This window comes from Coffea arabica, chromosome 10c (assembly GCF_036785885.1).
Source record: "Coffea arabica cultivar ET-39 chromosome 10c, Coffea Arabica ET-39 HiFi, whole genome shotgun sequence".
Taxonomy (NCBI): domain Eukaryota; kingdom Viridiplantae; phylum Streptophyta; class Magnoliopsida; order Gentianales; family Rubiaceae; genus Coffea; species Coffea arabica.
This window is the reverse complement of record NC_092329.1, coordinates 24,062,256-24,074,818: the sequence shown is the minus strand read 5'-3', so window position 1 is coordinate 24,074,818 and position 12,563 is coordinate 24,062,256. Positions and strand designations below refer to the sequence as shown.

Below are 12,563 nucleotides of genomic sequence, written 5' to 3'. Positions count from 1 at the left end.
AGAGATTCCTACCCAACATACATATCTAAGGTCCCCAACAATAGACAATTGTTCCATACTTAACAAGTCAATTCCCACAGTCCGAGAACCTTCTCCCGGCACGAGCTCAAAAGGAGCTCTGATACCATCTGTGACGACCCCACCTCCCCCTAAGGCGTACCAGAGGGTTTGGCGGACCGCCTGCCCAGCTCTCGCCAGGACTCACTCACTAAAATCATGTGCACACACCCCAAGCACCATTAATAATATCCGCAATCCCAGCTTATAATTTACATTGATAGAAACCAAAGTACAAAGTCTTGATATACTTAAACTAGTTCAAAATATATACAATCCAAGTACAAATGTTCCATTCGAGGAATAGCGCGAGTACAAAACCAAAATTCAAAACACAGTCTAAAGTAACTAGACTACGCTAGCCTTTACATCTCTTATGCCTCGCTCGTACCCCCTGTAAGGAGAACAAATAACGTGGTATGAGCTAAAAGCCCAGTGAGGTTCCAAATAGCAAATTGACCATTATTTATAAATACAAGTTTTCGATTTAGCAAGGTAACGAGCATGAAGAGTTCATAAAAGTGAGCAATAACACTTCAAGTAGCAATCTCAAAATGAGCGAGTATAAAAAAAATTTTCATAAGAAACAATCATCCAATAAACAATAATCATTTCAAGCATAAGGATACGGATAGCTCTCAGGAGCCAACTTCCATTCATCATCAGGAGCTTGATCACGTAGTAGTTGACACTCCGTCAACTTTCAAGTAAAGAAACCGATCCAGTAGAACACCACTTAAACGACTCTCCGTCCACCGTTCAACCCCCAGCTGGGCCCAAAATCCTCAAGAACACGGGTGGTAATACTCGAGTATACCGATTAGTCGAGGAGATATCACTCCACTCGACAATACAAGAGACCCAGGGTTCGTTACCCAATCGACCAAGCCCTTGCCGGCTCGACTAGAGTAACTCGCCACAGGGTTTCTGGAATTCCAGGAAGTGCGCGCATCATAAACAAGTATATCAAGTCAATTGCAACAATAAACAAGTATATCACGTAAGGGCAAGTGCGATAAAGTACACTCTTGCCCTAACAATTCACGCATGTGGCATGTAATCATATTGGCACGTATCAAGTACAAGTATCAAGTTCAATTCAGTATTTGAAAGCACTCACCAAAAGATATAGTGCCTTTACTGGTCACTTTCAGGTTATATTCCGAGTTCGGAGTCCAAATCTGCGATAAAACTCAGTTTGAGAACTTTGAAACATGACTAGAGTTCGAAACTTAGACGTTTCGTTCAATAAAATCAAGAATTTGAAATTCACTCGGATAGTAGTCGTGAAACACTTGCTCACTTTTTTTAAACGGTAAAACTTTGTAACATTTATACTTGAAAATGCCATGCGAGTCGAAAGTACAAGAGAAACATATTCCAAATAGTCATTATTTCATTTCTCAAGGGTACAAGCTCGGCCAAGTCCTTCCTTATATACCTCGGAACAAGAATACTCAAGTACCCTAGATGGTTCAAGCAGTAATCACTCTTAACCCTTACTCAAGTTGCAAGTAGTTCTCTAGTTTTCGAGCGTAAATTTGGGCAGCATGCCCTTTGTGTTTACCTAATTTTCCAGCCTTTTAGGCTTCATTGTTTTTCTCAAACACAACCCAACATTATACATCTCAGCCATTCATGTCAAGAGCCGTTCCATAGGCTCACAATATCATAATAATAAGATTCACAACAGTAGCAAGTACAGAAGTTCAATGTGGCACAAAACAGATTTGACGTACAAATGCGGAAATAACATATCCGAGGCTACGCTTATCGGATTGAGGCGTAACCTATGCCGTTTCGAAGCTAAGACACAGAGGTACAATGTTCATGAAGGTCACTTAGTCCAGTTTCTAATGTAAATTGGTCAAATTCTCCAATTACCAAACCAGAAATCAATTCACCGGCTGTTTAAATGCAGAACACTGTAATGGACATAACTCAGTGTACACAAGTCCGAATCAGGTGTTCTTAGAGGTATTTTAAAGCTACTTCAGAGCACTACAACTTTCATGTTTTGGTCCAGAGCTAAATCAGAATGGATCCTGGTCAAAAATCGTGATAAACTGGACTGAACTGAAGAAACGGACTACTGGGAAATTCTTAAAGCAGTAGGGGTATTTTGGACTTTTCACGTTCTGCGTTGCTCCGATTGAGCTGAAATTTTGTAGGCACCTATAAAACACCATTCTCTACAACTTTCCTTCTTTGACCAAAGGCCAATTCGGCCTCTAACATACAGATACAATTTCGGACAGAATGCTTGGGAAATTTTCCAGAAATCTGGAATTTTTAGCTCTAAGTGTAGTTTCCTCAAATTTCTGGTTCCAATCACCACTAAACAACCTTATATAACTTTAATTGCAACATTCATGCATCATACATCAACTTGAGCAGAAAATCAGGAACCCTAGTTCATCAAATAAATTGGGGAAAACTACTAAAACATGCTCATCATCCATAATCTCACCATAAAATCAAGTTACTAGGCTTAATATAACAAGATTAGAAGTAAAACTTGGAGAGATAAACTCTCTTACCTTGAATAAAAGTCACCAAGAGTAGCACAAGCTCTCCCCTTCAAGAATCACACCACAACTCACTAGCTAGTCACTCAAGAACAAGTTTAATCGGTTTATTTTGTTTGATTTCTCCCCAAGTTGTTGGATTGAAGATGAAATGAAGGAGTTTTTTTTTTTCTTCTTGTTGTTCCTCCCCTCTCTCTCTCTCGGTTCTTATGCAGAAATATGGAGGAAGATGAGGCTTGGTTTGTCTTATATGGAAGTAAGAGGTTAAGGGTAATTGTGTCCACAATTTTTGGCCAACACTTGGCCTATTCTTGTCCACAAAATTTTTCTCTTTCTTTCCTTGTATTTGAGCCACAATTTCGGTCAAGCTATAATCATGAGGGGGAAGATATTTTGTTCAAGTTCAATAAATTTGTTTGGTAAGCAAAAATGGTGGTCAAGCGGTGCGTTCAATCGGTAATGCGCGGGACCCGCCGGTTCGCGCCGTTTTTCTTAAAAACACCCGTACTAGAGTTTTTACTTTCCATTCACTAACCTTACCTCATTGCTACTACTCACATATTATTTCTCACTTAAAAGTCACTTTTAATCATCAAATTGATCCTTGGCCAGTACCGAAAATTCATCCGGCGGAAAAATCACAAAACCCTAATTTTGCTCAAATCTTGAAACCGAAGTGTAAAACCTTATTTTCTAGGTTTATTTACTCTTATAGTTGAACAATTGGATAGTAGAGCTTTAATAAATAATAATTTTCAAATAAAAGGAAATTTTTAAGAAGACGTGAGGAATTTTCCAATTCCAGTAATTAAAATTAGGGTTTCAATTAAAATATGAGAGATTTAGGAAAACCGGTTAGTCACAAGTAAACTAGGGTTTTTGGCTACCATATTAGGGTTTCTAGTCTTTTTTTTTTTAAAACAAAATTAGGTTTTAAATCAAACCCAAAGAAATACACTTTAATATTTTCTTCACAAACAATTTAATTGGGTATCGAAACGAACTTGGATTGGTACCAAAATTGGCAGTATTTTACTCCCATATGAAAGGTACCGTTCTATCAAATTTCAGGGAAAAATACCTTCGGAAAGATAGTTAATTAGTCAACCAAAGTTCAGGAAAAATTATAAGGCAATCTGCCTTTAGACTTTCATTACCCATTTCAAAACGTTTAATCAAGCAAACTATCCAATCATGGTTCATTTGTGAAATAAAGGCCTAAGAAACATCCATAATGCCTTTGGTAAGTGTTTAGTATCAAGAACATCAATTAACAAGTTCACTCCAAGATCTTGTTCCAAACCAGTCCAAATATTAGGGTTTTTCCAAAACAGGGCAGTCCTCTTGTTTTGGTTACAATTCAGTCAATTTAACTCAGAATCGAGCATGGCTTATGCCGCTAGAAAATACATTCATAGGGATAAAATATCACAGAAGAAATCGTTTCCAAATTCGGCACCCATCTGGTTCAAAATCGGGCATCAAGTTGCTGCCTGAACACTTCATTCCAGATGAACAGAGCAACAGGACAGCGAACTTAAAACATTTGGTTCGGCTTGCTCACAAAGAATCAGAATGTGCATTATATACCAATTTAAAGCCAGGAATGTCTAGTTTCAAACGCCACCAACGGCACATGATTTTGACATCCGAGAACAGAGTTATAGCCAAAATACTACCACTGGTCAGAGTCATACGCGAACAGTTTTCCAGATTTGCTAGTTTCTCAAAAAAAATTCATTTGCTCAACCAAACCTCAATATTTTCCAATGAAATTTTTCACACATCTAATACATCCTATAAACATCCAATTCAAGCCGTTAGACCATTAAAAATTGGCCTTAAAATGGCCGAACATGGCAGGGGCAAAATCGGAAATTTTTGCTTCTTACACCCAATGAAGTTTCTACTAATTACCCACCACTAATGCATCATTTTAACCACTAAACCAACAATATAACCACCATCAATCATCAAATCAGTAACAACAACCCAAGTGTGGGAATTCAAAGAGCCCACTATCACATTTTTACACCATACACAAGCTAACCAAATGCATGCATGAACTTAACAAGGTAAGATAGCTTCCAAACTTCAAGTTTCCAAGAGTGGATCATCACTTACTTTGGTTTGATGTTCAAGCAGAATTTTCAGCTCTCTTTTACCCCAGAAAAACCGTGATTTTGCAGCCTTTTTGTTAGCTAAATCCAACCTCCAAGTAGTTTGCTAGATGATCTCCAAGTTTGGTGAAGATTGGTTGAGGTTTTGGGTTGATTTAGTGAAGAAATTTGTGAAGCAAGAGAATGAGAGAGAGGAGAGGGCTGGTCGGCAATGAGGGGAGAGAAGAGGGAGTGTGATTTGATCCAAGTTAGCTTCCAAGAGAAGGTGAAATGAGTGGTGGAAATTCACCCAAAAGTCAACTCTCATTAGGGGTCGTTTGGCGCGATTACGGCTCGATTATCTCGCGCGTTTGGTTCACTAGTGCACTAAACCTCCAATGCATATATATTCATGTAAATATTATTCACTCTTAATTGTCCCGAAATAAGGGTCTAAAGTCCCTCAAATAAAGTCGCGCGTGTGAAAACGCGTACCGTCACTTTTAACGCTATAACGCGAAACTTCCGAGAAATTCTTATAACGATTGCACAATTAACTATCACTTGAGTATTTATTCATAAGATTACCTATTTTAGGACCATAGTACAAGTCTCCAATATTCCAAGCTTATTGTGCTACTACGCGGATAAAATCTCCAAGTACTATTCACTATTTTTACTAAACGCGCTCCAGGAAATTAATTTTCGAAACGAATCATTTTAAAAATATAACGAAGTTATATTACCATGTATTTAGGTCTAATAAGACTAGAAAATATTCCTTGGAATAAAAATTCAATTAAATAATTTATTAAGCCATAAATTAGGCATAAAATAATAGTTTTTGCGAGTCCTCACAAACTGTCTATCTATTTTGTTTGAGACGAGGGTGTACTTTATCACACTCGTTCTCTTGTCTGTTCATATGCCAAATTTTGGTGCGAATCTCAATCTGTAATCTGTATCTGTATCTGTTGTCTGTATCTGTTATCTGTATCTGTATCTGTTCTGACGTCGTTTGGAAGCTTGTATCCAACGACCTTTCTGTGACCTCTGAGCTCATCACCTGTGGCCAGTTACTTGAGTCGGGCCGGCAAGGGCCTGGTCGATTTGATAACGAATCACGGTAGTCTGTTTTGGGATCTTTGGGTATTGAGACCCTTGATTCCGGTATACTCGGGCATTACCATTTCTGAACTGATTGAAGTTCGGGCCCGGTAGGGGTATGTTTGGTGGACGGAAATTGGTGTAAAGTGGGGTCTACGGATATGTCGTTTCTATGTACGTTGACGGAGAGTCAACGGGTTTGGATCAAGTACTGCAAATGGAAATCTGGCTCTTGAGAGCCACCTGTATCCTTTCCCTTTTAATCACTGTGTTTAACTGCTTTCCTTTATATCTGGTATATGTATCTGACTGGTTAATGTGAAAGACCATGATTTTACCCTATATGATTGGTACCTCATTGAGCGTAAGCTCACCCCTTTCTGTTGGTTTTGTTTTCCTTACAGGAAATTGAATACTTTTGGAAAGGCGTTGAATATGGATTGCCGAGTTGAGCTTATGTACATATGTATTTTGAATAGCTCCTTTTGGACAAAACCCTAAACGCATTTTAATCCAACCCCTTTGTTGGGTTGTAAACTTTGAATTGTACATGCATATATTTGTGGGATAGCTTTTGTATGCTATTTTGACTTGTTACGCGCGCTTGTATGTTCCGGAACGTTTTAGATCGACGTAAACTGAACCGTTAGTCCTGGCGAGAGCTGGACAGGCAGTCCGCTAACCCCTTTGGTTCGCCTTAGGGGATAGCAGGGCTGTGAAAATGTTGCCAGCACTTGCTGGCGACAATGGACATAGGAATTGGTTGGCCTTTTCAGCCAACCAATGGAAGGAATGGGTCTCCAGACTTTCTGACGACCATGGTCAAGCAAATGGTTGGCCTTTTGGCCAACCATGGGTTCAAGCCGAGGAAGGTAAAAAAAAGGGGGGGTAATTCAGATATGGACCGAAATATAGTATAAAATTAGTAAAGGTTTAATAAATAAATTTTAAATATAACTAGTCCATTTTTATAGTTTATCGTGGGTGTTAAAATTCAGGACCCAATCTAAAGTGGTTGTTAGAATTGAAGGGTTAGTTATTTAAAATTATACTTAATTGATTAAGTCTAAGATACTTAAATAGAAATTTAAAACATCTTAATCTAACCTTATAAGACAATGTAAGAAAAGTTCTAGATTGTTAAACGAAATGCTTAACACCATGATGATGATGATGATAATAATAATAATAATAATAATTGTAATTAATAATTAATAAAATAATGATAGTAAGAATAATAACCATGTAGACATGGAGGAAATACATTAAGGATATAAATGAAAATAAAAGTATAAATACAAGTGCAACAAACTAAGGCAATAATTATAATAATAAGTCAATATATATATAGGTACGTGTATACATAAATAATAATAACACCTATGCACGCACAAAAGTAGAAATAAAGTGAAAGGTAATAATAACTAATTAATAAATATATATAAGTAGTAATAAAATAAAGTAGCGATGACAAGGACGATAATAATAATAATGAATAATTATAAATTATAAATATGTATAGTAAGATAGTAGTCAAGATAATAAACATGCTTATGAGCAATTATTCTTTTTTAAATTAGAAAACTTTACTAAAAGGAGAGCCGTTCCGATTAAGAAACTTTCTAAAAATAGAAACTTTCCAAATTAGGAAACTTTCCAAAAATAGAAGTCATCAATTTAAGGAAGATGCTATTAGGGTTCATATAATGGTTTAGACACGAATATTCGACTTATTTTGACTTTGTATATTTATGCGTCTATAGGAAGTAACAACTAATTAGGGAACTCATACATTTGATAGGTACGGTACAAGGACCTAAGGTAGTTTCACTCGAGCAGCCAAACAAAGGTAGGTGGTACTTAACCTTCTGAGATTTCAAATGTGCAAAGTGAAATTATTGTTTTCAATCCTATTTTATTGTGTTGACTCGAAAGGTGTTTGATTAAATGTTTTGTGTGGATATTTATGAAAGTTATATTTTACTATACAAAAATGGACCATGTGATTTATTTGAAATGTTTTGATATGTTTTTTATATACAAAATGAGCTAAATCTTTTATGAAAACAAAGATTTATGTATACAATATATGAAATGAATTTTGACAAGTAAAACTCAGAGCAGTCATGGAATAGACGGTAGGGGCTATAGTCCTGTCTAATCACCATAGTAGCCTGGTATAAAGTCCGGTCAATTGGTGAGGTCATGGTACCCTGGTATAAAGCCCAACCAATTGACCGATTGATAAAGTCATGGTAGCCTGGTATAAAGCCCAGCCGATTGACCGATTGACAATGTCATGGTAGCCTGGTATAAAACCCAACCGATTGACAAGGTCAGGGTAGCCTGGTATAAAGTCCGGCCGATTGACCCATGTATGAAATGAGACCAATCGGTAGTCATGAAACCTATTGATCGCCCACCTAGAAGGGGTAAAATTTCTAAGCTGAGTACTCAGTAGCCGGTCATTGCATATACTTGTTATGAGTTGAATTGAAAGAAGATTTATGAACGGTATGAAATGATTTATGAACTGTTTTGAAATGATCTATGAACGGATATGCGACGTTTTATGGGATGATTCATGAATGGATATGAAGAGACTTATGAATTGTTGCAAAGTGATTTATGACATTGCGATTTCTCATGTATGGTTGTCAATAAAGTGCTTTTAAATTCCTTGTCATTCTTTACTGCTGATTGTTTTATAAATTTCGTTACTTTCAAAATTATAGAGGTGATTTATGTGCAAAGGATTTGATATGTATCTATAAAGTTACGAGTACATGGTCCAACAGAGGGGTAAATATTACCTACTGAGCGATATGTCGCTCAACCCACTTCTTACCATATTTGCAGATTCTGAAGAGTATGGATTGGTTTACATAGAAGACCCTGAGGATGACTTTTATTAGCTTAGATGAATAGAAGTTGGCAAGCTAGCTACTTCTAGTTGTTAGTCTTAATTTACTTTTGTTTTCGCTATTTCAATTGGGGAATAAATATACGAACGTCTTGAATATTCGTAGACTTTCCCTTATATGTAATTCGTACTGTACTTTATTTAGTTAAATTATTTAGTACTGTCAAAGTTAAATTAGTTAATGTAGCCTTGTATTCTTGAGTGGGACTTGGGAGTACGGCGGATGTCATGTGACGAGCACGTGCGGGCTCGGGGCGTGACATTTTTAGTGGTATTAGAGCTTAGGTTACATGGTCCAGAAGTATGTGAAATGGTTTTTGAGGCATTAGGGATTTTGAGAATTGAAATGAGAAGAAAAGAAAAAGAGGATTAAAGGAAATAAGAGACTCATGTGATTTTTAATGTTATCAAAGTTTAGGTTATGCGATCTAGATGTATGTTGAATGATATTTGTAATATTAGTGATTTTAGAAAATGGGAATGAGGTTGGATAGAAGATTGTGGAATAAGAGATTTTTATAAAATTTAGTGATAACAGAGCTTGAGGTACGATTTACTCTTTAGATGAAGTATACCCTAGGAAATAATCAATTGTGACTAAATAAATAGGCTTGAAAATTTGCATGTGTGAATAGTTGAAATGGTACGATTGGTGGTTATGATGTCCTTTTATTGGATGTAATTTTGGTAGTACACTCTACGTTTAAGATGTTGGACGTGTAGAAATATTATGTGTATTTGAAGTGTTGTCTATTGGGAATTAAAAGGAGATGGAAAAATAGATCAAAAGAAATAAGAGATTGCTGTGAATTTTTAGTTGTATCAGAGCTTAGGTTTTATAATCTGGAAGTGTAAGAAATGATGCTTGGATATTAATGATTTTGGAAATGGAAAGGAGATGCCAAACGATCAAGAGATTTGTATGATATTTAGTGGTATTATAGCTCAAGTTGTAATAGTTGGAAGTAGGTATAAAGATACTGAAAATATTTGTGATTTTGAGAATTGGAATGAAATGGATAAGGGATTAAAAGAAAATAAGTGACTCCATAACATTTAATGGTATTAGAATTTTAGGTTACGAATTTACTGGAATGACCTCAGGTATTGAGATGATGATTACTTTTAGTAAGTAAGTGGTGACTATATGTATATGTTAAGTTGAAAAGGTAACCAAGCCCACCTACCAGGTATCATTGACACTTACAAAAAAAAAAGAATAACAATAATAAAAGGGTATTTAGGGTGTTCTTTTTGTAAGTTTTGATCACTATAGTACATTTGAAGTTTACCATTTAGGATGTCAGATCTATGGATAATCTTATGTCTAGTATAGAGAAAATTAGAGTGCACAACGAAAGTATGAATGATCAACAATATGATGTCATCGAACGCAAGCAATACACGTTGGATCTTGGAATTTTGTTGACTTATTCTGAGGTTTACGAAAATTAGATCTAATGCTCAAGACATTTATTAAACTAGCTGATATTATTAGTTTTGGTATTGTTATATCATGATCAGGCAATAAATATTTTATAAATTTCTTATAATATATGATTTTACATACTTTTTACCTAAAAAAATGAATAAATGATGAAACCAAAATTTTATTTGCACAAATAGTTTTTAATTAGAATTTTTAAATATGTACCTTTACCTTCCAGTTGTTTGGTAAATATAGTTTCTAAATATTTATGTATATATCTATATAAAAAAAAGAATAACTATATTGAATAATTATATCCTACAATCTTGTGCAAAATATAAATATTTTTTTTATACTCACCCAATCTCAAAAGAGCTTTAGATAAAAGTATTCTACAAAAAAATATATATATTTTTTTTCCTTATCGTATAGAAAAATCTAACAATGATTCTTGATAAATTCTCTTTGTACTCTAAATTCTAATGTTGTAAGAAGTATAGTTAGTTGACTTATGTATTCCAAACACTTTTAGTTTCTAAACCTGTATGAGTTCGAAATTCTATACATAGATAAATATTTTACCAAAGTTATGATAAAGTTATTATATTCAAATATGAGAATTTGACAATAATTTTTGTATAAAATTTTCTAAATTTTTGTATCATCAAGAAGTTTGTGAAATGATATTTGAGATATTAATATTTTCGAAAATTGAATTGAGCTAGGAAAAAAAATTACCAAAGGAAATAAGATTCTCATGACATTTTTAGGTTATAAGATCTGGAAATAGGAGCGACGCTATTTTGAGGTATTATTGATCTTTTTGGAATTTGAAATGAGATAGATATGAAATTTGAGGGAAATAAGGGATTTCCATCACCAATTACAAATACAGTGGGTAGGAACCCATTTATCGAGATAAGGATTATTTTGTGATAGTGGATAGGTAAGTTGTGATAAAATGTGTGACAAAAAAAGAAATGGTACTGTTAGAGTCTCTGGTATCTTTTCTCTAGGTTGATAGTTATAGAGCATTATAAGCCGATATTTAGAACGCCGGATTTGTGAGAGATATTATATTCATCTGAGCTATATAAATATGAAGACGGGAGGTATTGAGAAATATAAGAGTGCGCAGCAGAAGCTTGATAGAATTAAATAAGGAAGTTCAATTTAGACATTGTAGAAATAATTCCCAAGATGTATTGCAAGAACATTGGAAATTTTGATATTTATATCCTGTAGGTTCCGAGGACGAAACCTTTAAAAGGGGAGAGAATGTGATATCTAGTCTGAAAATGGATTGTAAAAGTAGTGTCGGATTAGGACCCCAAATTCATGTCTAGACTTGGGTAGACCTACCAAGAGATTATAGGGAGTGATACTTAAAGACTAAATACCTCCTTTCACCCCCAAATGAATGGATAGTTAGAAAGGATCATATCGACATTGGAGGACATGCTAAGAGCTTCTGTTCTCGACTTCTCGGATAGTTGGAATAGGTTGGTGAAACTAATGGAGTTCTCGTACAATAATAGCTATCACAGTAGTATAGGTATGGCACCGTTTGAAGCGTTGTATGGACGAAAGTGTAGATCTCTCTTGTATTGGGATAAACTTAGTGAGAAGCTGATTACTGGCCCCGATTTGATAGAAAGAATCTTAGAGAGAATTAAAGTTATTCGAGAAAGACTAAAGGTAGCTTAAGACCGAAACAAGAGTTGGGCGGATTTAAAGAGAAGACCTTTAGAATTGCAACCAGGAAAAAAATGTATATTTGAAACTATCCCCCACCAAGGGAGTGAGGAGATTTGGAAGAAGTAGCAAGTTAAGTCCAAGGTATGTACGACCTTACGAAATACTAGAGGGAGTGGGACCTTTAGCGTATCAACTGATCCTTTCACCTGCTCTATCAAGGATGCATAATGTTTTTCATGTCTCCCGATAGAGGAAGCATGTATCTGACCCGAACCATATTTTGGAGGACAACCCATCGAGGTGAGGGAGAACTTGTCAGCGGAGGAAGTTCCTTTGAGAATCATGGATCATAAGAATTAAGTTCCAAGGAGAAGAACCATACCAAACGTGAAGGTGCAATGAACGAACCATACATCACGAGAGGCAATGTAGGAGTTAGAAGAAGACATGCGAAATAGACATCCCAATCTTTGTATCAAGGTACATAAGTTTCGAGCACGAAACTTTTTGTAAGGGGGGTAGAATGTAAAACCCACGATTTTTGGACTCATTTTATCTTGCCCAATTTAATTAAATAGTAATTTATTATGAGTAAAAGTAAAAAAAAATAATTGTAGGATAGTTTAAAGGATTATTGAGGGATAGAAATGAGATAAGATAGGATAAAAATTCATAGCAGTTAAAACTCTTATCTAACCCATCTACTAGTGGGTGGTTATTAG

The 12,563-nt window shown here is 35.4% G+C and overlaps 1 long non-coding RNA gene across 1 annotated transcript; it reads right to left on the bottom strand.

The window, feature by feature from the left end:
• Positions 1-243: 243 nt before the first annotated feature.
• LOC140016296 (uncharacterized) lies at positions 244-2,756 on the bottom strand. Its single transcript, XR_011822674.1, has 3 exons — positions 2,598-2,756; positions 1,178-1,238; positions 244-451 (listed from the first exon to the last, which is right to left on the bottom strand). It is a non-coding gene; the product is annotated as an uncharacterized lncRNA (long non-coding RNA).
• Positions 2,757-12,563: the final 9,807 nt, after the last annotated feature.